A 26,238-nucleotide genomic window follows, 5' to 3' on the forward strand; every position below is an offset into this window, starting at 1 on the left:
AAGCTCAGTAATTGTGGCCCACGGGCTCAGCCGCTCCGCGGCACGTGGGATCCTCCCAGACCAGGGCTCGAACTCGTGTCCCCCGCACTGGCAGGCAGACCCTCAACCACTGCGCCACCAGGGAAGCCCCATACTCTTTTAAAATTGCTTATTTGCCTCTCCTTTCTACCTGCTCTCCATCCTCACTTTCAGTTTTCTGAGGGCAGGAACTGTGTTTGTCTTATTACTACAGTATTCTACAGGGTCTCATTCGTTGTGGGTACTCAGCATATATTTGATTATATCCTTTAAAAAAGGTTTTTTGCAGATTTTATTTTAATGGTTCACGACTGATTTGGAGACTTTATAATTGCGACTTAGACACAAACTTGATTTGGTGGAAAGTGTTCTGAAACTTATAAAGACTGCTCAACTGGAGGATATTGTGTGGGTCAGGGCCAAGTAGAACACTAGATTTTTCAGGCAAGCACAGGGCATACCTAGGCTGTTTTGGTTTTTGATATTCTGCATGAAAAATAAAATTATTTTTTTAGCACAGAAAGTAAAATGAATGCTAAGAAGTTTCTTCCATATTTTGGAAGGTATATTATAAGATATGTGGTTGTGTTAGCTATTTCATGAGTGTCTCCAAAGAAAATGCTGGCTTTAGCTTCAGGGAGCCGAATATTAAGCTTGAGTAACTTCCTGAAGCAGAGTGTACCAGGTAGGGCTCCTTAGGCCCTTAGACATGTTAACTTGACTGTTTACAGTGTTGTATTAGTTTTCATTGGTAGAATTGTGAATAAAGCAGAAGCATGTGGAGTTTATGTAGGTAATAAAATTTCTCATTTTAGGTTTATGCTGCTTAGCCTTTTCAACTCATTGAAACAACTTTCAGGGTCCATTCAGAAACCACACAGTAATTTGGACAGGTAACAGGAGATTGGAGTAGTGATGGGTTGGCTAGTAAGAAATAGAGTGAACTCTAAATAATATAGGAGTAGCATATGTAGGAATAGCCACTACCTGTAGGGCTGATACAGAGTGCTTAAGGAAGATACCCTTCCGGGACTGAAATCCATATCGTGTTGGAGGAGAGGGTGGCCATGACTAACTGGATGGCAGAGAAAGTCATTGTGGTGTCACACTGGCAGAACATGTTGGAAATGTTTTCTCCAGAACTTGCTGGAAATCTACCCTCTTGGATGTCAGAGAAAGCCATTTATGGAGGGGTGTCTTGCTGGAACCACTCTGCCACAAAACTGCTTGAGTGAGGTGTCAGAGGAAGCTACTGGACCCTGCGTGCTGCTGACCACTATGCATTGCAGGTGTCAGGCACCCATCAGTGACTGGACAGTGCGGGGAGCTCACTGGCTGGCAGGGGCCTGGTGATAGGAGCATACTGGAACCATGTAGAGAAGCCTCCTCTTTTTGCAGAGTCTCTCCAGTGTCCTCTACTGATAAAGTTTAACATCAGTTGGCAAAGGAAAGTATTTAATGGGTTCAGCTCCACTTTTGCAGAGCAGGCTATGATGTTTGGGTTTGGAGCAAAGAGGTAATATATTGATAACTGGTAAACTGCTGTTTGTCAGCACTATATAACAAGTTATTAATTTAAAAAAATATATTTATTTAGGCTGCACTGCGTCTTCGTTGTGGCACGTGGTATCTTTAGTTGTAGCATGTGGGATTCTTAGTTGCAACAGGCGGACTCTTAGTTGTGGCATGCAGGCTTCTTAGTTGCAGCATGCGAACTCTTAGTTGCAGCATGCATGCGGGATCTAGTTCCCTGACCAGGGATTGAACCCAGGCCCCCTGCATTAGGAGTCTGACCCACTGGATCACCAGGGAAGTCCCAAGTTATTAATAATTTGATAAGTATTTTCTGAACAGAATTCTCTTGTTGCTGCCACCTTATGTTTTCAATTTGTTTTAATATAAGTGATTAAACCACTGTTCTCTTCTAGCCAGAGACAACTTCTCTGACTTTTTTCATCATATATTAGTTAGGCCTGTTTTAAAATTTCATATAAGTGGAATAATACCCCGTGTACTCTTGTGTAGGGCTTCTTTCATGCAGTATACTGTTTAGGGATTTATCCATGCTATTGCCTGTATCATTGGTTCATTCCTTTTTATTGCTGTGAAGTATTTCATTGCATGAACATTCCAGTTGGTTGATCTATTCCCCTGTTGATGGACATTTGGTCTGCTTCCAGGGTTTGACTTATGAGTAAAGCTTCTGTGAACATTTTTGTACAAGTGGTTTTGGGCAACATATACATTCATTTCTCTTGAGGGGAAATGAATTGCTGGATCATAGGGTAGATGTATGTCTTGTTTTATAGGAAATATTAACACCTTTTTCAAAATGGTTGTACCATTTTACATTCCGACCAAGAATGTATGAGTTGTGATTGTTCCACGTCCTTAGCAACATTTAGCGTGTTGTAAGTGTTTTGAATTTTAGCCATTTTTGTGAAAGTATTGTAATATCTCATTGTGGTTTTAATTTGCAGTTACCTGATTACTAATGATGTTGAGCACTGGTGTCTGTACTTAATGGTCATTTGTATATTTCCTTTGTGAAGTACAATACTTGTTCAAATCTTCAGCCCATTAAAAAAATGGAACTGTTAACTTCCGTCTATTATTGTGTTTTAGGAGCTCTTTTTATATTCTGAATACCAGTCAGATATATGTTTGTGAAAGTTTTCTGTCAGTCCATGGTGGCTTGCCTATTTATTTCTTAAAAGTATATTTCAAAGGTTAGAAGTTTTCAGTTTTGTTGAAGTCTGATTTATCAATATTTCCTTTTATGGGTATTGCTTTCTGTGCCCTTGCCTATCTCTAAGTGCAGGATATTTCGCCTGTGTTTTCACCTGGAAGTTTTACAGTTTTAGCTTTTACATTCAGGTCTTTGATCCTCCTTGAATTAATTTTTGTGTATTGTGTAAGATTGAGGTTGAAGTTCAAACTCGCTCCCCACCCTCCACCAGTATGGATACCTTGTCCCAGTACCAGCACCATTTGCTGAAAAGACTTGTGTATTTGTTATCTGTTCAATTACTCCAAAATTTAACAGTTTAAAACAGCAAACATTTATTACTTCAGTCTCTGAGGGTCAGAAATTGAAGAGGGGCTTAGCGGGGTTATTCTGGCTCATAGTCTCTCATGAAGTTGCCGTTAGGATGTCTTCTGGGGCTGCCAGTGATAGAGGTTTGCCTGGGGCTGGAGGATCTGTTTCCAAGATGACTTACTTGGCTTTTGGCAGGAGTCCTCAGTTCCCTGATATGTGGGCTCTCTGAGTACCCTCCTGGTATGCAGTTATGTCCTCCAGAGTGAATGATCCAAGACAGTAAGGGAGAAGCTTCTTATCTAGTCACATACTGTCACTTCTGCCATATTCTGTTTATTAGAATGAAGTCATTAAGTCCATCTCATACTCAAGGAGAGGCGAGAGGAGGGCTCTGCCTTTTGGGGGAAGGAATGTTGAAAAATTTGATGTAGTTTAAAATCACCACAACTTTCTCTGCTCCTTTGTTTGCTTTAGTACTTCTGTCAAAAATTAATTGACTGTATAGGTATGGGCCTATTTCTGGGGTCTCTGTTTTGTTCCATTAATCTGTTTTTTCATCTATATGCCAGTACCCCACCGCTGTGGCTTTATAGTGAGTCTTGAAGTCAGGGTAGTGTAAGTTGTCAAACTTTATCAAGATTGATTTGGATATTTTAAGTTCTTTGTATTTCCATATACACTTTAGAATTAATTTGTCAATTTCTGTGAAAAAAATCTGCTGACATTGTGGTTGGGATTTCATTGAATTCATAGATTCATTTGGAGAGAATTGGCAACTTAACAATATTGAGTCTTCTAATCCATATACATTATGTAGATCTCCATTTATTTACGACTTTAATTTCTCTCTGCATTGTTTGATTGTTTTCAATGTTGAGGTCTTTCACATATTTCGTTAAATTTATTCCAAGATATTTAATGTTCTTTTAATGCTATTGTAAATGAATTGTTTTTTGTCAATATTATTCTTTTTTTTTAATTGAAGTACAGTTGATTTGATTAGTTTCAGGTGTACAGCATAGTGATTCAGAGTTTTTACAGATTATACTCCACTAAAAGTTATAACAAGATAATGGCAAGAACTCACTGTGCTATACAGTATATCCTTCTTGCTTATCTATTTTATACATAATAGTTTGTATCTGTTAATCCCATACCCCTTATTTGCCCCTCCTCCCTTCTGTCTCTCCTTTGATAACTACTAGTTTGTTTTCTGTATCTGTGAGTCTTTCTATTTTGTGTATGCATTCATTTGTATTATTTTTTAGATTCCACATATAAGTGATATCATACAGTATTTGTCTTTCCCTTGCTTATTTCACTAAGCATAATATTCTCTATGTCCATCCACTTTGCTGCAAATGGCAGAATTCCTCCCCTTTGATGACTATATAATATTCCGTGTGTGTGTGTATATGTATATATATACACACACACATATATATGTATATACACACACATGCATATGCTACATCTTCTTTATCCATTTATCTGTTGATGGGCACTTGGGTTGCTGCCATATCTTGGCTATTGTAGCTAGTGCTGCTCTGAACGTGGGGGTGCATATATTTTTTCAAATTAGTGTTTTAATTTTTTCCAGGTATATACCCGAGAGCAGAATTGCTGGATCATATGGTAGTTCTGTTTTTATTTTTATTTATTTATTTATTAAAAAAATTTTTTTTAAACATTTTTATTGGAGTATAATTGCTTTACAATGGTGTGTTAGTTTCTGCTTTATAACAAAGTGAATCAGTTATACATATATCCCCATATCTCTTCCCTCTTGCGTCTCCCTCCCTCCACCCTCCCTATCCCACCCTTCTAGCTGGTCACAGAGCACTGAGCTGATCTCCCTGTGCTATGCGACTGCTTCTCACTAGCCATCTATTCTACATTTGGTAGTGTATATATGTCCATATATACACTACCACTCTCTCACTTTGTCCCAGCTTACCCTTCCCCCTCCCCGTGTCCTCAAGTCCATTCTCTAGTAGGTCTGCGTCTTTATTCCCGTCTTGCCCCTAGGTTCTTCATGACCTTTTTTTTTTTTTTTAGATTCCATATATATGTGTTAGCATACGGTATTTGTTTTTCTCTTTCTGACTTACTTCACTCTGTATGACAGACTCTAGGTCCATCCACTTCACTACAAATAACTCAATTTCGTTTCTTTTTATGGCTGAGTAATATTCCATTGTATATATGTGCCACATCTTGTTTATCCATTCATCTGTAGATGGACACTTAATGTTGCTTCCAAGTCCTGGCTATTGTAAATAGAGCTGGAATAAACATTGTGTTGCATGACTCTTTCTGAATTATGTTTTTCTCAGGGTATATGCCCAGTAGTGGGATTGCTGGGTCGTATGGTAGTTCTGTTTTTAGTTTTTTACTGTTTTTAAATTTTTTTTAGAGGAAACTCCATACTGGTAAATGAATTGTTTTTTTTTAATTGTAGTAAAATATACATAAAAGTTGCCACGTGAACTGTTTTTAAATGTATAACACAGTGGCATTAAGTACATTCATAATGTAGTGTAACCATTATCACTGTCTATTTCAAGAACTTTTTTCATCATCTCAAGTAGAAGCTCTGTACTCAGTCTATAGTAGCACCCCATTCTCCCCACCCACCCCTTGCAGCCTCTAATCCACTTCTATCTCTATGAACTTGCCTATTCTAGATATTTCATATAAGTGGAGTCATATAATTTTTTTCCTTTGGTACCTGGCTTGTTTACCTAGCATAATGTTTTCAGGGTTCATCCATGTTATAGCATGTATCAGAATTGCTTTCCTTTTTATGACTGAATAACGTTCCATTGTATGTATATACCACATTTTATCTGTGCATTCATCTGTTGATGGATATGGGTTGTATTCACTTTTTGGCTATTGTGAATAATGCACACTAGTGTATAAATATCTGTTTGAATCCCTGCTTTCAGTTATTTGGGGTAGGAGTAGAATTGCTGGATCATATGGACATTCTCTGTTTAATTTTTTGAGGAACCACCATATTGTCTTTCACAGTGACTTAACCATTCTACAGTCCTACCAGCAGTGCACAGGGTTCCAATTTCTCTGCATCCTCACCAACTTTTGTTTGTTTCTGCTTTTTTGATAATAGCCATTCTAGTGGGTGTGAAGTGGTAGCTTATTGGGGCTTTGATTTGCATTTCTCTAATGACGATGTTGGGCATCTTTTCATGTGCTTATTGGCATTTGTATATGTTCTTTGGAGAAATGTCTAGTGAAGCCCTTTGATCAGTTTTTAATTGGGTCATTTATTTTTGTTGTTGTTAAGTTGTAGGAGTTCTCTTTGTATTTTGGATATTAATCCCTTATCAGACGTGGGATTGCAGATATTTTCTCCCATTCTGTGGGTTGTCTTTTCATTCTCTTGATAGTGTCTTTGATGCACAGAAGTTTTAAATTTTGATGAAGTCCAGTTTATCCATTTTTTTGTTTTCTTGCTTGTGCTATTGTTGTGATATTCAAGAAATCATTATCAAATCCAAGGTCGTGAAGTTCCCCCCGCCCATGTTTTCTTCTAAGAGTTTTATAGTTTTAACTCGTAAGTTTAGGTCTTTGATCCATTTTGTTGATTTTTGTATATAATGTGAAGTAATGGTCTAACTTCACTCTTTTGCATGTGGCTGTTTTGTTTTCCCAACACCATTTATTGAAAAGATTGTCAAGACTTTCCTGGTGGTCCAGTGGCTAAGACTCCATGCTGTCAATGCAGGGGGCCCGGGTTCAATCCCTGGTCAGGGAACTAGATCCCACATGCCACAACTCAAGATCCCACATGCTGCAACTAAAGATCCCACATGCTGCAGTGAAGATCCCGCCTGCCGCACCTAAGAGCACAGCCAAATAAATATTAAAAAAAAAAAAAAAAAAGAAAGAAAGAAAAAATTGTCCTTTCCCCATTGAGTGGTATTGGCACCCTCGTCAAAAATCATTTGACTGTATATTTGAGGGTTTATTTCTGGATTTCCTATTCTGTTCCATTGGTCTATATATCTGTCTGCATACTAGTACCATACTGTCTTGATTATTGTAGCTTTGCAGTAAGTTTTGAAGTCAAGAAATGTGATTCCTCCAACTTTGTTCTTCAAGAATTTTGGCTGTTCAGAGTCCCTAGAGATTCTGTATGAACTTCTGGATGGGTTTTCTATTTCTATAAAAACTGCCATTGGAATTTTGTTAGGGATTTCAGTCAGCCTGTAGATCTCTTTGGGTAGTCTTTGTCATTTAACAATAGTAAAAGTTCCAGTTTATCAAATGGGCTGTCTTTCCATTTACTTACTTCTTTAATTTCTTTCAACAGTATGTTACAGTTTTCAGAATACACATCTTTCACCTCCTTGGTTAAATTCATTCCTCAGTATATTTATTCTCTTTGATACTATTGTAAATGGAATTGTTTTCTTAAAATTCCTTTTCAGATTGTTCTTTGCTAGTGTATAGAAATGCAACTCTTTTTTGTGTGTTGATTTTGTATCCTGCAAATTTGCCAAATTCATTTATTAGCTCTAACAGTGGTTTTGTGTGTATGTATGTAATTTTAGGGTTTTCTATATATAAGACCATGTTATTTGCAAACAGTTTTTACTCTTTCTTTCCAATTTGGATGCCTTATATTTCTTTTTCTTAATTGCTCTGGCAGGAACTTCCTTTGTAATTTCTTGAATCCATTGGTTGTTCAAGGTTGTATGTTATTTAATTTCCACATATTTGTAAATTTTCCAGTTTTCCTTTTATTGATTTTTAGTTTCTGTTGTGATTGAAAAAGATACTTTGTATTATTTCAGTCTTATAAAATGTATTAAGACTTGTCTTCTGGCCTACATATGATCTTTCCTGAAGAATGTTCCATGTGCACTTGAGAAGAAGATTTATTTTTCTGTTATTGGGTTGAATGTCCATATATATCTGTTAACGTCTAATTGGTTTACAGTGTTGTTCACATCCTCTGTTTCCTTATTGATATTCCATCTGTTTTTGATATTGTTCTGTCCATTTCTGAATGTAGGATTTTGAAATCTCCAACTATTCTTAAAGGACTGTCTTTTTTTCATCTTTTGTGCTATCAGTTTTTACTTCACACATGTTTTGCCGAAAGCCTGCTTTTGGTTTCAAGGTTCGTTGGATTCGCTGGCAAAATAACCACTCGTCTCACACAACTGAACAGATTTAATTAATTTTTTAATAAAAGATTATTTAACTTAAGTTCAGTATACAGTCATTAGAAGGGGGTGAATAAAAGTATTCGAGAGACATAACAGAGTATACATCACCAGATTGGGCCAACACCTACATCCAGATTCAAACAGCAGCTGGGAAGTCCCGAGTAACAGCAATCTGGAGTCCCAGTGGGGAAGGGTCCCGGGCGGTGCGTCCACCCCACAGGTGAGACTTCAGATTGCAGCTCTGGGGGCTTCCATTTATAATCCCAGACCGCAAACTGTGATTTCGGTTTGTGTGCAAAAATGCAGCTCTGATTTAACTGTAACAATGCTGTTGGTTTCACCGCTTGAGTCACAAGATTTTCCAGACCCCGGGGGACTGGCCAGGTGCCCAGGGCTCAAAAAATTCCAAGACCCACTCCCTTTCTTATCTTAAGTGCTGCTTGTTGGTAACAATTGTTAGGTGTGCAAGCAGGCACACAGTCCAGGCAGGGTCACAAGTCAGTCAGAGGCCTACTTCTGCCTCTGAAGCCTGAACAAGACTACTTTACTGGTTTTCCCAAGATTCGGCCTCTAGGATTGTTGAGGCTGAAGAGCATAAGAATAAGGCAATATAACACGAGCAGTTTTTCAAATACGGTAAGATAAGTAACAGTTACAAACAGTGAGTAAGAGTAATATAATAAAAAATACAAGCAGTGGGTTAAATAATGCAGAGAACAATTGTCGAGCCTTGGGGGATTGAGTAAAGAAAAAGTCCCACCAAGTATGAGAAGTATGCTTTTGTACATTAACTCCCACATCTATTAATTTGTTAGCTGCAATAGTAGTAACAATAGAGTGTTCGAACAAAATACGGTTATGCTTACCTATAAATTTCTGTAGTAACGCTGTTTACTGTAATACCTTTTTCAAAGGTTCAAGTGGTAGGCTAATATTAGGAACAGGTAAAGTAGGAATTAGCATTTGAGTCCACAACAATTGTGTGTGTATGGGGGAAAAGAAATAAGTTGTCCCTTTCCAATATAAGTGATCTATATGTGCTAGACATCCTGAAAAAGGGTTTCCTAGCTGATAAGTAGAAGTTGTGTTAATATCAGTTACAATACATACAAATTGGGGAGCAACGTCACAAAACATACTATAGGATTGAGGAAATATAGTCGATTCACAGTAGTTAATGGAATTCTCTAATAAACAGGGTTCCCAGATGTGTGAAGTGTGGCCACAAAGCAATCCTTGAATAGTCTTTTCACAGTCTGTCAGTCAGTGGGTGTGATTATTAAAATCTAAGTAATTTCCAGTAAAATGAGGCAACCGGTATTCATTTCCAAAAGCAATAGGCAACACATGAAATTGACAGCCATAGAAAGTCATAATTAGAAAAGGACAGGCTTTGTTTGCAGGGCAGGTGAAGTTGTCTTGAGTTCAGGTGTGGCTCATGTTTTCCCAACGGAAGATTCCCCAACGTTTTCCTTTGTCCTTTCTCAACCGTCGCAGATATCCTGGGGTTAAGGCGTGGGTGACGATCCACATTACAGTCAAGCTTCCAAAAACAGTCTGTTCATGAGAATAACAATGGGTTAATGGTGCATATTTCCATTTTTCTTGTCCAGGGATCATCACCAACACAGTGTCATCCTTTCCCTGCACAATTACATCAGCAGGTATAGGAGGACCATTGGGTTGCTTCACCTTTAGCTCCAATTGAATTGTGCTCTGTTGTGGATCTAAATCCTCCATCTTCCCAGACAGTTAACAAAGTAGGGGGTTCTCCTTTCTTGATTTTCCAATTAGGGAAGAATAAGTAGTTGAGCAACCCTGTCGTATTTATTAATAAATAAATCATCATTACCTTCATTTTGTAAAATCACTTTAATTTCTCCTTGATAGTTCAGGGTCAGTCACTCCTCCTTGGACACAGATGCTCCTAAGGGCTAAGCTAGAGTGTTCCTTAATTAGTCCAAAATGTCCAGGAGGCATTTTCATACCAATGCCAATTGATATAGCACAAATCATTCTCTTAGCCTCTGCTCAGTCGTAGAATGCAAATGGAGGCCTGCTGCCTCAGGAGAGGCTCGAAAAGGAGCTAACACTCCAGGTAAAATTTCCCAATATTCAATTATCTCTGGATGGAAATCCATCCTATGAATTTGTAGATATGGTATAGTCATTCTCATTAAACCCAACTGGACGATTGTTCAAAATATTTAAGGCAGTATTTAAGTTAGTCCTCCAATTTTTATAAGAACCCTGTCCCAATTTAATCACTTGTTCCTTTAGCAATCCATTCATTCTTTCAGTTAAACCAGCAGCTTGAGGATAATATGGAATATGAAAAATCTATTGTGTATTATGTTTCTGGGAAAATTCTTCTTTAAGCTTACCTATGAAATGTTACCCATTATCACTTTGTATTTGGAGTGGAACACCATAGTACAAATTAATTATTTCTAATGTTTTAATAGTGTTAGTTTGATTGGCTTTTCCACATGGAATGGCCACCAAGTATCCAGAATAGGTGTCCACTGCAGTGCACACATATTGGCAGCCTTTATCACAGATTAATGGGCCAGTGTAATCAATTTGCCATATCTGCCCAGGCAATTTGCCGCGTGCCAATTGTCCTTTTACTAGTTGTGGCAAGCTCCTATGTTTAACATGTTGGCAGATTGGACATTGTAAAATAACAGACTTAATGAGATCCATAGTCAGGGAAATACTTTGATCCTGAGCCCACCTGTATGTAGCTTTTTCTCCCAGATGGCCACATTTTTCGTGTGCCCAAAGTGCCAAACCTTTGAATTCACTAGAGTGTGGGTCGACTTCCACCGTCTGGAGCTGATTTTGTTCATCTGTAATTGAATTATACCATCATTCCGTGGAATGGGAGTACTATGAGCGTCTACATGAAAAACTGAAACATTAGTTTTCTGGACAATTTCCTAAATATCCGCCCATAATTCTTTCCCCCACAACTCTTTTGAATGAATTTGCCAATTATTTTTAACCCACGTTGGAAGCCCAGTTGCTAATCCATTGGCCACAGACCAGGAATCAGTATAAATAGGACATTCTGTTAAGTTTTCTTTTTCAAAACTTGCTATACTGCATATAGTTCAGCAAATTGCCTGCTTTTTCCCTCTCAAGTGTTAACAGTTTAGTTGTGACTGGATTGTAGGCTACTGCTTTCCAGTAACAAACAGATCCTATATATTTTGCTGAGCCATCTGTAAACCAGGCATGTTTCTTTTCTTTCTCAGTTAAAGAGTCAAAGGGGCTTTCCCCATTTTACAGACGACTTGGTTAACTCGGGTTTAATCATAGCTTTTTTTAAAATTAATTAATTTATTATTTTTGGCTGCATTGGGTCTTTGTTGCTGCGCACGGGCTTTCTCTAGTTGCGGCGAGTGGGGGCTACTCTTCATTGCGGTGCGTGGGCTTCTCATTGCAGTGGCTTCTTTTGTTGCGGAGCACGGGCTCTAGGCGCGCGGGCAGCGCACGGGCTTCAGTAGTTGTGGCTCACAGGCTCTAGAGCACAGGCTCAGTAGTTGTGGCACACGGGCTTAGTTGCTCCAAAGCATGTGGGATATTCCTGGACCAGGGATCGAACCTGTGTCCCCTGCATTGGCAGGCCGATTCGTAACCACTGCGCCACCAGGGAAGCCCTAATCATAGCTTCTTGCTCAAGACCTTCAATTGGAATTTCAGAAATCCTTGCATGTAAAACAGCGGCACCCTGTGGGCCTGGTTTGGCCCGGTCCTGTATATACCATTTCCATTTGACTATACAAGACTCTTGGGCTTGCCCAATTCTGTGGGTCTTTGGTGAGCTTAAAATCCATTACATAATGGGCACTTGGGGTCTCAATATAACCGTGTGACCTACAGTCAATTGTTTGGTATCAATTAGAGCCCAGTAACATGCCAGTAACTGTTTTTCTTTTTTTTAATTTATTTATTTTTGGCTGCATTGGGTCTTTCTTGCCGTGTGCGGGCTTTCTCTAGTTGCGGCAAGCGTGGGCTACTCTTCATTGGGGTGCACGGGCTTCTCGTTGTGGTGGTTTCTCGTTGCAGAGCATGGGCTCTAGGCACGCAGGCTTCAGTAGTTGCGGCTCGCGGGCTCTAGAGTGCAGGCTCAGCAGTTGTGGCGCACGGGCTTAGTTGCTCCACAGCATGTGGGATCTTCCTGGACTAGGGATCGAACCTGTGTCCCGTGCATTGGCAGGTAGATTCTTATCCACTGCGCCACCAGGGAAGCCCACCAGTAGCTGTTTTTCAAAGGTAGTATAGTTCTTTCTGGCTTCTGGGAATTTTCTGTTCCAAAAACCCAGAGGTACTCTTTTGCCTTGCTGTTTTTGTCATAAGCTCCAATTAGTATACAGTTCATTGATTGACATATGTAATTCTGTGTGCCCTGGTTGTAGGTCACGGGGCATCTGATCTCCATCCAAAGACAGACTACTGAGATAAGCTTTAGAATAGTTCAATTAAACTTTTTACCAATAAAACATAACAACGAGGAACTATCTGGGAAGTGAATCTTGGTAAACACAGACCTCAATTAACAAAACTAGAATTTAATATTCAGTGAAACATATTTTTTTTTTCTTTTTCATTGTGAGGGCATTAACCCTGCTGCCAGGGAAGGCTTTATCCCATCAAATAAAGAATGAGGTTTGTCAGGGAGCCGGGAAAAGCCAAGGGGCTGTCTTGGATTTCCCATAGCCCTGACTGTTTGATTTACAGCTATTGTTTACCCATTTTAAATTTTCTGACTTAGGAGTAGACCGTTGACATGTTATGAGGACAGCAGGATAGCACAAGTCTGACAATGAGGGGTTAATGTTTTTTTAAGAAGGAGAATGAGCTTTATCTATGTGTGCCATAATCGTCATAGATCATTGTGAATTAATACTTATTTATTTTACCAAAGTAACAATACAAGATTTCAAAGGCAAATATAGAACAGATCACTTAAAAGGTAAGAGAACTTACAATTTGTTATCAAAGGCAGTTCAACATATTAAGAAATCTTGTCCTCTTAAGAGAGAGAAAAGCCAAATTCAAGTTTTACACCTGCTTACTTTTAAAATTCATTTACTCAGTTAAATTTATTTTAAACTTTATCAATTCTGACCATGCACAAAACTCTTTTCTTGGGGTCCACTTTCCACAAAACTTTTTATCACTTTCTATATCCATCACTTTATTTTCCCATTCAGAAATAGCCAGCTATAGGTCAGACCTACTTCCTTTTCCCTTAATAAAATGTAATTCCATTCCTCATACCTTCTTTACTGACAACACACATCCTACTTTCCTACTGTACACTGAAATGTTTCCTTTATTATTTCTGTTAGCTTTAATTACATGTTTAAGTTAGAATCCTCAGCTCTTAAAACCTTAATTTCTTGTGAAAACTAAGAAGTAAGCAATTATAAACTGTCCTTTACATTAGCATTCTGTAGATTGGTGAACATAAATACCAGTGATATTTTCTAAAAACATTTATTTTCTTTAGAGAACGTGGCACCAAACGTATTCATTAATAATCCTAAATATCTTTTGTTTCTCTGTAAAAGGAAGCCAATGTTCAGTAATTAATGTTTCAGTATCTTATTTTATTTGGGAATGACCTAGCTATTCAACAAGCTTCCATCACTTAATTTAGCATAACTCTAGAATTTCAAGTTAACAGAATCTGGAGAGACTATTTTAGATAGACATTCCTAAAGCATAATTGTTCTTAATAGAGTTTATCTAACAGCTCTTATCTCATTTACATTTTCTTAAGTTTCTTCACATCAAGTTACTTGCTGACATTTGTAACAGTATAACAAGATTTTATGTAGCTTATATTAAACCTAGGCACAATAAAAGTGTTACACTTAATGTTGATGACTCCTAACACATGTCTATATTAATTAGATTAACAAACATTAATACCAGATATTAATTTAATATTGACTATTTCCCATTTCACATGAACCTAAAATTCATTTAGCTTAATTTCTCTTGTATTTAGAATTGTTTGATTTGTAAGCACTTACTTTTCTTTAAGCCATTTAAATAGAGCTCATTTATAAATTAACCTCAGTAATATTATCCAAAGAGAAAGACACATACTGAGACATACACATATACCCAGACAGACAGATATCTCATAGTTTCCGCTTGAGATTTAAAATGTCTCTTGGTCCCTTTCCTTTTTTTAAAAAAAATATTTCCCATAATTCCTTTGTAGTTATTCCATCAGTCTTTTCTCTTGGGACCCCATTTGTAATAAGGGCCAAGAACGTGTCCTTTCCAGATATCCTGTCTGCTTGTCTTGCTCTTTCTTTATCTTCCTCTTTCTTTTCAAAGTTCCACTCTCCCAAGTCTCCCAATTGTTGTACTTTATTTGATGACTTTGGAGATGGGATTACCTGTCTCATTTAGCAGGAGAGTCACAATTACATGCTTGTAAGTAGGAGGAGCAGTTTTAAAAACTTTATTTCTCATTTGTACAGTCGGGAATGTCAGACATATTATCTAGATGTCCAATAAAAATAGCACCTTTCATAGCGTCTTCCTTTAGTCTCTGGACACAGTCTTTAAGAGTGTACCAGGGATAGTCCCTTCCAGGCCAAGCAGATTCTATGGGATATTTCTTAAGGTACCTTTCAGCGACTATTTCCAATAGATCGGAATCGCCTGGGCGATTAGCTTTATCTCTAACAGCCTGTTGCACAAAAGACTCATTGCTAATGGTGCCAAATTTATGAGCATCTCCATCATCAGTTAATATTCCGGCGGCCCCTGCATCATAGATACGAACTGCCCAAGTAATTAAAGGCTCTCCTGACCTTTGTCTTAAAGTATCTAATCTCATGCTGAGTATAATCCTCCAGAGTATCTTTTTTTTATTGCATTCCTCTGAGCATCAGTTTCCATTTTATGCCGCCAAGCTTGCTTTGTCTTAAAGTTAGGCAGTTTCAGTTCTTCCCTTTGACTGTGGGGCTGACTTCCATCCCAAATCATCATTTTCATCAGATTCTGATTGTGAGCTATCATCTCAGATATCTCCGTCCCATGTATCTGGGTCCCAGTCTACTCCAGCTTTAGCTATAGCCAGATGTACCTTCCTTTTATTTACTTTGCCCCGCCACTTTCGATATTTGGCTTGGGCAACTTTAACAGTGGCTTTTTCGGCTACCGACTGGAAAGTGGAGACCTAATCAGCTAGAATATAATTTTGGCATTGAGTCATGGACAGTCGTCCTTGTAAGTCACACAGATCTTTTTCCAGTTGAGCTTTCTCTTCAGCCAATTTCTGCTTAGCTTAATGCACCTTACGATAGGCAGAAAGGAGGATCCAGCCTTTCTGTCCCAGCGTGGTACATTCTTGCCCTTTCTCTATCAGCACGAGCTGTAAACAGTCACATCCAAATGTTCGGCTCGCTTTTATTTAGATCCCCAGTTCTCACACAGTCCAGTCGATATGCCCCACTCTGCCACTAATGAGCTGTAAGGGAGTTCGTCCCATCCTGGAATAAAAACCTGATTAACTTTAACTTCCTTCTTTTTAAAGAGAGGCATTTTGCTCTGTGAATCCTGCTCACAGCGCCAATTTAATGTTTTGCCAAAAGCCTGCTTTCAGTTTCAGGGTTCGTTGGGTTTGCTGGCAAAATAACCACTCGTCTCACACAACTGAACAGATATAATTAATTTTTTAATAGAAGATTACTTAAGTTCAATATACAGTCATTAGAAGGGGATGAATAAAAGTATTTGAGAGATATAACAGAGCGTACATCACCAGATTGGGCCGACACCTGCATCCAGATTCAAACAGCAGCTGAGAAGTCCCGAGTAATAGCAATCTGGAGTCCCAGTGGGGAAGGGTCCCGGGTGGTGCGTCCACCCCACAGGTGAGACTTCAGATTGCAGCTCTGGGGGCTTCCATTTATAATCCCAGGCCACAAACTGATATTATCAGTTTGTGTGCAAAAATGCAGCTCTGATTTAACTGTAACAATGCTGTTGGTTTCACCTTGTGAGTCACAAGATTTTCCAGACCCCGGGGACTGGCCAGGTCCTCAGGGCTCAAGAAATTCCAAAACCCACTCCCTTTCTTATCATAAGTGTTGCTTGACTTGTTGGTAACAATTGTTAGGTGTGCAAGCAGTCACACAGTCCAGGCAGGGTTACAAGTCATTCAGAGGCCTACTTCTGCCTCTGAAGCCTGAACAAGACTACTCTACTAGTTTTCCCAAAAACACATTTTGTGTCTCTGTTATGTGCATGTATGTTATAATTGTTATTTCTTCTTGCTATATCTAACTTTTTGTCAATATTTAATATCCTTTGTGTCTTGTAACCTTTTATAATTTAAAGTCTATTTTATCTGCTATTAGTAGAGCCACCTCAGCTCTCCTTTGATTAAGATTTGCATGGAATATCTTTTTCCATCCTTTTTCTTTCAACCTCTTTATGTCTTTATATCTAATGTGAATCTGTTGTAGGCAACATATAGATGGATTGATATTTTTTTAAAGTCCTTTCCGCTAATCTCTGCCTTTCAGTAGGAGAGTTTAGTCTGTTTACATTTATTGTGATTACCTATCAAGAAGGAGTTACTTTCATTTATCTTTTTGTTTTCTGTGTGTCTTGCATGTTTTTGTTCCTCAATTCCTCCATTACCATCTTTTTTAGAATTTAGTTGATTTTTTTTTTTGTAGTGAATCATTTTGATTCTCTCCATTTTTCTGTGTATTTTAAAGTTATTTTATTAGTGATTACCTTGGGGATTAAAATTTACATCTTAAACTGATAACAACCTAGTTAGTTTATACGAACACTCTGCCCTTATACACCTGTATCCCTCCCTCTTTTTATTTATATGTACATATATTTATAAGATTACATCTTTATACATTGTATGCCTATTAACATAGATTTATAAGTTTTATGCATTTGTCTGCTAAATCATTTAGGAAGAAGAGAGAAATTACAAACCATACCAAATGTACAATAATACTGGCTTTTATATTTACCTATGTAGTCATGTTTACCAGTGTTGTATATTTTTTTCTTAATGGCTTTGAGTTGTCCTTTCATTTTAGCCTGAAGGACTCCCTTTAGCATTTCTTATAGGACAAGTCCACTGGTAATATACACCTTCAGTTTTTGTTATTTGGATATATCTTAATTTTCCCTTCATTCTTTTTTTTTTTTTTTTTTTTTATTTATGGCTGTGTTGGGTCTTCATTGCTGTGCGCAGGCTTTCTCTAGTTGCGGTGAGTGGGAGCTACTCTTTCGTTGTGGTGTGCAGGCTTCTCATTGTGGTGGTTTCTCTTGTTGCAGAGCACGGGCTCTTGGCGCGCGGGCTTCAGTAGTTGTGGCTTGTGGGCTCTGGAGCACAGGCTCAGTAGTTGTGGCACACAAGCTTAGTTGCTCTGTGGCATGTGAGATCTTCCTGGACCAGGGCTGGAACCTGTGTCCCCTGCATTGGCAGGCGGATTCTTAACCACTGTGCCATCAGGGAAACCTCTCCCTTCCTTCCTGAAGGATAGTTTATCCAGGTATAGAGTTCTTGGTTGACAGTTTTCTTCTTTCAGGATTTTAAAGACTGCCTTCTGGAGGATTCTGAGGAGAAATCAGCTGTTAATCTTTTTTTTTTTTTAATTTTATTTATTTATTTATTTATTTATTATTTATGGCTGTGTTGGGTCTTCGTTTCTGTGTGAGGGCTTTCTCTAGTTGCGGCAAGTGGGGGCCACTTTTCATCGCGGTGTGCGGGCCTCTCATTATCGCAGCCTCTCTTGTTGCGGAGCACAGGCTCCAGACGCGCAGGCTCAGTAATTGTGGCTCACGGACCTAGTTGCTCCGCAGCATATGGGATCTTCCCAGACCAGGGCTCGAACCCGTGTCCCCTGCATTGGCAGGCAGATTCTCAACCACTGCGCCACCAGGGAAGCCCCAGCTGTTAATCTTATTGAAGATCTCTTGTACCTTACCAGTTGCTTCTGTCTTGCTGCTTTAAATATTCTCTGTCTTTGGGTTTCAACAGTTTTATAGTGTGTTTTTGTTTTATGTGTCTTGGTGTGGTGTGAATCTCTTTGAGTTGATCCCACTTGCGCTTCATTAGGCTTCTTGCACATATATACTCATGTCTTTCCTGAGATTTAGAAAGTTTTGGACCATTATTTCTTCAAATATTTTTTATTCCCTTTTATTTCCTCTTTTTGGAATTTTTAAAATGTATATATTGTTACATTTGGGGGTGTCCCACAGGTCCCTCAGACTCTTTACTTTTACTTATTCTTTTTTCTTTTTGCCTCTCATGTGTAATAATTTCAGTTGTTTTACCTTCTGGTACACTGATATTCCTTTTGTGTGCTCAGATCTTCTGTTGACTCCCTCTTGTGACTTTTTCTTTTTTTCTAATTTATTTATTTTATTTGTTTGTTTTTGGCTGCATTGGGTCCTCATTGCTGCACGGGCTTCCTCTAGTTACAGCAAGCGGGGGCTACTCTTCGTTGCGGTGCATGGGCTTCTAAGTGCGGTGGCTTCTCTCGTTGCGGAGCATGGGCTCTAGGTGTGTGGGCTTCAGTAGTTGTGGTTCACGGGCTCTAGAGTGCAGGCTCAGTAGTTGTGGCGCAAGGGCTTAGTTGCTCCGCGGCATGTGGGATCTTCGCGGACCAGGGCTCGAACCTGTGTCCCCTGCATTGGCAGGCGGATTCTTTTTTTTTCTTAATTTTTTAATTTAATTTAATTAATTTTTTTATACAGCAGGTTCTTATTAGTCATCAGTTTTATACACATCAGTGTATACATGTCAATCCCAATTGCCCAGTTCATCACACCACCCCCCCCACCCCCCTGCGGCTTTCCCCCCTTGGTGTCCATACGTTTGTTCTTTACATCTGTGTCTCAATTTCTGGCAGGCAGATTCTTTAACCACTGTGCCACCAGGGAAGCCCTTCTAGTGACTTTTTCATTTCAGTTATTGTACTTTTCAGCTGCAGAATTCCTGTTTGGTTCCTTTTTGTAATTTCTATTTCTTTACTGATGTTTTTATTTTGTAGGTACATCATTTTCCTGAATTCCTTTGACCATTATTTCCTTTAGCTCGTTAAATGTATTTAAGACAGTTGATTTAACATCTTTGACTAATAATAATAATTCGGGGGGGGATGGTGGGATGAATTGGGAGATTGGGATTGACATATATACACTAATATGTATAAAATAGATAACTAATAAAATAATAATAATTCCAGTGTCTTTGCTTCCTCATGGTTTTGGGGTTTTTTTTGTTTTGTTTTTTTGGTAAGAAGTAGATTTATTTAGAGATACAAATTCTGTAGACAGAATGCAGTCCATCTCAAAAGGCAAGAGTGGCCCCAGGGCATGGGGTTGTCTTGGAAAGTGAGGGCAGCAAAGGGAGAAACACACTTCACAGGCAGAGTGTAGGCTTTCTCAGAAGGCGAGAGGCCACGGTGTTCTGTTTTTGGTGTTTTTTGTTTTTTGTCAGATTCTCCTTTTCCTGTGATCAGGCATTGATTTTCTGTTTCTTTGTATGTTTTTAAATTTTTTGTTAAAACGACATTTGAGTATTATGTTGTGGTAACTTTATTAATTTTTTTTAATAAAAAATTATTTTTATTTATTTATTTGTTTATTTATTTGGTTGCACCAGGTCTTTGTTGCAGCAGGCGTTCTCCTTAGTTGTGGCTCACAGGCTCCTTAGTTGCGGCCGGTGGGCTCCTTAGTTGTGGGTGGCGGGCTCCTTAGTTGTGGCATGCTAACTCTTAGTTGTGGCATGCATGTGGGATCTAGTTCCTTGACTAGATCCCAGGATTGAACCCAGGCCCCCTGCATTGGGAGCATGGAGTCTTTAACCACTGCGCCACCAGGGAAGTCCCTGTTGTGGTAACTTTAGCAATCTAACTTTCCCACTCCTCAGGTGTTGGCTAGTTTTTGCTCATTGAGTGTGAGAGTCTTCCATTTGTGACTTTTACAGATAAATGTTTGAAATGTGTATTCCTTATTGTATGTGATAATTGAAGTTTCTGTTCAATTATATCTGCAGTTAGTGACCTGACAAAGATTACTGTAAATGTCTGGCTCCCAAAAGGGGGAAACATGAAAACAAGTACTGTTCTCTTAAATCTCCTGGAAGCTGCTTCAGCTTGTGGGTGTTGGAACAATGGTCACCAGCCTCTGCCTGCTCCTCAGTGATCAAAAGCAGCCGTCATCAGTCAGAACACACAACCCCAATATTTGGAGGACAAGATCTTTATTGTGTCCACCCTAGCCTCCAGCAAGCTATATCCGGAATGAAGGTAGCCATGCCACTGTTGCTTGCTGTGAGGCTGGGGGTTGGGTAGGTGCTACACAAAAGGCTTAAGTTTACCAGTATTCACCAGCCTCTTCATGAAGCTCTACCTTGGAAGTTTCATGTTTTCCAGCTAGACTCCAGAGTTCCAAAAGTTACTTCAGACAGTTTCTGCCAGCTCATTAGTTGTTTGGGTGAAGGGATGGATTCCTGAAGCCTCCTTCTCTGCCATCTTATATGAAATCAATCCACTAAATTGTCTTTTAATTTCTAATTGTTTGCTGCTAGCATATAAAAATATAATTGGCTTTTGTATATTGACCTTGTATCCTATGATCTTGTGAAATTCACATAGTTTTAGAAGTTGTTTGTAGATAGCTAAGTATTTTCTATGTATTTTATGTATGTATAAAGTATTTCTATTATGTTATCTATGGATAGAGAAAGTCTTGTTTCTTTTTTCCTCGTCTGTGTGCTTTTAAAAAATTTTTCTTGCTTTACTATACTGACTGATAAAATGTTGAATAGAAATGGTGAGAATGGACATCTTTGCCTTATTTTGATTATATGAGGGAAATGTTCAGAATTTCACATTGACTGTGATGTCAGCTATAGTTTTTTTGGGTTTTTCATAAATGCTCTTTAGCAGGTGAGGAAGTTTTTTTCAAATTTTTATTTGTGAGAGTTTTAAATTATGAGTGGGTGTTGAATTTTGTTGAGTGTCTTCCTGTATGGTTTTATTCCTTTCTTCTGTTAATATGTTGGATTACATTGATTGATTCTACAGATAGTCAACCTTGCATACCACACTTTGTCATATTATTCCTTCTGTATGTCACTGAATTTGTTTTGCTAAACTTTTATTTATTTATTTATTTATTTATTTATTGCTGCATTGGGTCTTCATTGCTGCGCATGGGCTTTCTCTAGTTGTGGCGAGCGGCAGCTACTCTTTGTTGTGGCGTGCGGGCTTCTCATTGCAGTGGCTTCTCTTGTTGCGAAGCACGGGCTCTAGGCGCGCGGGCTTCAGTAGTTGTGGCACGTGGGCTCAGTAGTTGTGGCTTGTGGACTCTAGAGCGCAGGCTCAGTAGTTGTGGCGCACGGGTTAGTTGCTTCGTGGCATGTGGAATCTTTCCGGACCAGGGCTCAAACCCATGTCCCGTGCATTGGCAGGTGGATTCTTAAGCACTGCGCCACCAGGGAAGTCCCTGTTTTGCTAAACTTTTAAAAGGGATGTTTGTGTCTGTGTTCATGAAGGATATTGGTCTATATATGTATATTTTTTTCTTTCTGTCTTTTCTTTCATTCGTTCTTTCTTTCTGTATGGTTTTTTTTTAGTTCTTGTTATCAGGGTTACCTGACCTCATAAAACAAGTTGGAAAGTGTTCTTTCTCTCCCCATTTTCTGAAAGAATTTGTGCAAGATTGGTGTTATTTCTTCCTTAAATGTTAGATAGAATTTACTAGTAAAATCATCTGTGTCTGGACTTTTCTTTGTGGAAAGAGTTGTGATAAATTCAGTTTTCTTAATAGATATAGGGCTATTCAGATTTTATGTTAATCTTGTGTCAGTTTTGGCAAGTTGTATTTTTCAAGGAATTTATCCATTTTGTCTAAGTTGTTGAACTTAATGGTATGCAGTTGTTCATAATATTACCTTATTATTCTTTTAGTGCCTGTAGGATCCGAAGTGATATCCCTGTTTTTCATCCCTGATAGTGGTAATTTGTGTGTTTTCTTTTCATTGATCAGTTTCTTTAGAGACTTTATCAGCTTTATTGATTTTTTTTTTTTTTTTTTTTTGTCTCTGTTATTCATTCTCTCTCTCTCTCTCATTGAGTTCTCGTTGTATCTTATTTCCTTCCTTCTACTTTGGTCTTTTTCTAGTTTATTAAGGAGAACCTTAAGTCATTAATGTTATATTCCTACTTTTAAAGCTAAAAAATTTTAGCATTGCTTTAGCTGCATCAGTATAGTACATTTTTTTTAAATGAACAGTGATTTTATTAAATTTAAAAATTTTTTTAATTTAATTTTTTGACTGCACCACGTGGCATGGGATCTTAGTTCCCTGACCAGGGATCAAACCCATGTCCCCTGCATTGGAAGCGTGGAGTCTTAACCAGTAGACCGCCAAGGAAGTTCCTATAGTATATATTTTTTAATTGATTTCTCATATATTACCTCACCCTGAAAAGTAGGACATGCAGTCTCAAGTCTAGCTCCTTGTCAGGGAAAATAAGGTGAATTGGTATATTGAAGGGTACACAACTTATTAATCATGGGATTGATGCTTGCTTCCAGGTTGAGTTCCACTGTTTTTTTTTTTTAATATAGTTTTTGACTCCCAGAATCATGAGAGCTCTCTACATGTTCAGGCTGTTCAGTTCCTTGTATCACATGAAGGTCAGGAAAGGAAGCTGAGAGAGTGGAGAGATTTGGAACATGCTCTTAAGGAGTGATGTTTCTTTGGAGATAGCTCTACACTTTTCTGAGTTGGGAAGTTGTGTGGGTGAAAGTTAGTCCCTCCTCTATCTAGAACTATGAGTTGTCTATGAGGTAGATAGAAGTTCTTTTCTGAATTTTTTTAAAACATTTATTTATTTATTTAGGCTGTGTTGGGTCTTAGTTGCGGCACATGTGATCTTCGTTGCTGCGTGTGGGATCTTTAGTTACGGCATGTGGGATCTTTAGTTGCGGCATGTGGGATCTTAGTTGCGGCATGCAGGATCTTAGTTGCGGCATGCAGGATCTTAGTTGCGGCATGCGGGATGTAGTTCCCTGACCACGGATCGAACCCAGGCCCCTTGCATTGGGAGCTTGGAGTCTTAACCACTGGACCACCAGGAAGTCCCTCTTTTCTGGTGTTTAAAGGTGCTTAAAAGTACCTTTTAAAGTTCTGGTGTTTCACTGGAGGGTAGAAAACAGAATCTGTCTTGACAGAGCAGTCAAACTGTTGCATTTTGTGAGGCATTAAACAGGTCATTTGCCTCTTCTGTTTACAGGTTTTCCCCACATTCACTGTCATTTTGCATGTTGCTCATCCTCTTCTGGGTACTTGCTAATAAAATCTTTATCCACAGGATAGATGTTCAGATATGTCATTGTGTGGCCGCAAATGGTATGTGGTTCTAAGTGGAGGAACTACCTGTTGAATTTGTGCTCTGAAATCTCCTTGCATTGTTTTCTGAATGTCTGACTATATAAGGAAATATGCTATGTGGGCCTTGTAGGGGAGAGGTCTCACAGGAGGTCAGAAACATAGGATACTAAGAACATGGTCCTTGGAGTAGAAAACCTAAGTTGGTCTCAGCCCCTTTGTGGGAGTAGCCGCAGATTATCCCAAAATAGCAAAACTCAGCAGTGCTATATTTTGTGGTGGACACTTCATTGTATCTCCCAACTACAGCTGAACACAATCCAGTGCCCATGTCTGAGGAATTTGGTTTTTGATTATAGTTTCAGGTAATCTGCAGAGTAGTATAGTATCAAGACCTTTAAGCATGTGATTTCACCACCAAAGGCAGTCCTCTGGATTGTAGACATATTTGATTTTTAGGTGTATATTGCCTCTTGGTGTGCCTCTTTTAAAATAGTACAGAATTCGGTGATTTAAAACTCCTTTGGAGTTCTAACAGTTGTGTGGTATCATTGAGATGTCACAGGAAAGACAGGAGCTATTCCATGGTTGCCTAATTCCTTACTCTGGAGATTTTCTTGTTTTAAGCTAGTAGTCATCTTTCATGGCAGGGGGTGGGAGAATCTAAATGAGGCCCCCAGGTAATCTGGAAAGCTCAATGCTGTGACCAGAACTTTGACTTCACCTCTCCTAGGTACAGGAGATTTTATTTCCATGTTTTACCTCTTTAACAGGACACATGTGAATATCACTAATACAAGGTAGTGGATTTGTACCTGGAGTGACTTCCAGTTATAAACTCAGAGTTACAGCTAATTGAAATCAGGGTGAGTGACAAGAATTATTTTTCTTTTGTTTCTCTTCTGAAATAGAGCAGATTTTATTCAAAAAAAATTTTATGGTGGAGGGAAATCTCAAGTAGGGAGTTGTCTACATCAGTTTCCCAGTCACCTTAGGGTATGTTCACCTCTGCCTCAGTCCTGTCAGCTTGCCTCCACTGTGCTCAGCTTTTCTTTTAGTTGAGCTGCAATAGGATGGTAGTAAAGAAAAGGAACTAGAGTGACCAGTCATGTCAGGAACCTAGGTTGCTAGAACAAGCCTTGTACTGTTCGTTTGCATCTTTCAGTTATGCAGAAGCTTCTCTCTTCAGCTTTGGGTCTTCAGTGGGATCAGTAGTATGAGATAATAAGTCTGGAAAGCTCCCCATTCCATACGTTAGCATTTTAGACAGTCTCATTTTAAGTGTTCTTTGGTTTTGTGTTCCTTTTTGAACCATTTCTCCTATCCTTCTACATGTGTGCTTTCTAGGTATGACCATGTTTGTATTCAGTTCTAACTGTGCTAGGCAGAGACTTAGCTGATCCAGGTATGGCTTGCCTGAACTGACTAATCACAGCACAGGTATTCCTTTGGATTCTTGTTAAAGAATAATCCCATACAAATTGTGAGCAGACACTGTTTCTGGTGAGAAGGATGGGGCACCTTTGTTTCCCCTTTCTTTTTGGTGTTTTCTAGTTTTGATTTCCCTATATCACTTTGGACCTGTGTTCTTAAAATTCTGTCCTCAAACCTCCTTACTTACACTCTTTTGAGCACAGTTGAAATAGACACTTTCAAAAGGATCTTTACTAAAAAAAAAAAAAAAAAAAGTATATATATATATATATATATATATATATATATATATATATATACACATACACATATATATATATATATGTCTGGGGAAGCACAAGTTTTTAATCTTTAGAAATACAGTAAAAAAAGGAAAGAGGTTCACTGGATTTTACTTAGCTTCTCTCTTTGTCCTAAATTAATTCTGTTCTGGCTGTTTCTTGATGGGCTGGCACATCTCAGGCATCCTGCCAAGTTTCCTTTCCTCCCTGTTTGCTCTCAGCCTGGTGTCCTCAGGAGGATGCCACTGTGTCCCTTGCTCCTGGATAGGACCAAGATGTCTAAACAATCCTTCCTCTTCTCTGAGGATAAACAAAATAGATACCTTTAAGCCTTTTCCCCCTTCTCCTCTTTTGAAACCTCCCAGATTGCTCTAGGCCTTTGCACATATTTCTGGTTTCTAGGTGAGGGATGTCCCAGTCCCTGGTAGATTGGAAGGGCAGGCTCAGGTTGGCAGCCATACTTACCTCAAGAACGTTCCCTATATTTCTGTCTTCCTTAAAGGAGAGGTTTGTGAGCATCTGCTTGAAACAGTCCTTAGGGGTGAAGGAAGGAGGATTGTTCTCTTTTACCCTCATAAATATACCTAATCTATATCAGCACCTACAGTCTCATACGTAAAAGCACAAATTGACTTGAATTTCAGAAAGCATTAGGTTCCCTTGATTTTATATGCTTCAGAGAACAAACATGCTTTCATGTTAGTTTTCAGCTGCAGTTTTGGGGTTTTTTGTCCTTGAATTTGAGAGTATTTCAGTATCTTTTCCTGTTAGAGTCCATATCAGCTTATTATTTCTGAAATAGTTAGAAATTAGTTTTCATAAAGTCCAGAGCTATGCAACCAG

At 38.7% G+C, this 26,238-nt stretch overlaps 1 protein-coding gene and 1 pseudogene across 4 annotated transcripts in view; both read left to right on the top strand.

Moving 5' to 3' along the window:
* The window catches only part of IP6K1 (inositol hexakisphosphate kinase 1), an 83,559-nt gene that overhangs the window by 13,169 nt on the left and 44,152 nt on the right, over positions 1-26,238 (top strand). The window lies entirely within an intron of this gene.
* LOC309607348 (aminoacyl tRNA synthase complex-interacting multifunctional protein 2 pseudogene) overlaps positions 1-26,238 on the top strand; it is a 63,577-nt pseudogene that overhangs the window by 7,062 nt on the left and 30,277 nt on the right. The window lies entirely within an intron of this gene.

This window comes from Balaenoptera borealis, assembly GCF_965194805.1.
Source record: "Balaenoptera borealis genome assembly, chromosome: 12".
NCBI classification, from domain to species: Eukaryota; Metazoa; Chordata; class Mammalia; order Artiodactyla; family Balaenopteridae; genus Balaenoptera; species Balaenoptera borealis.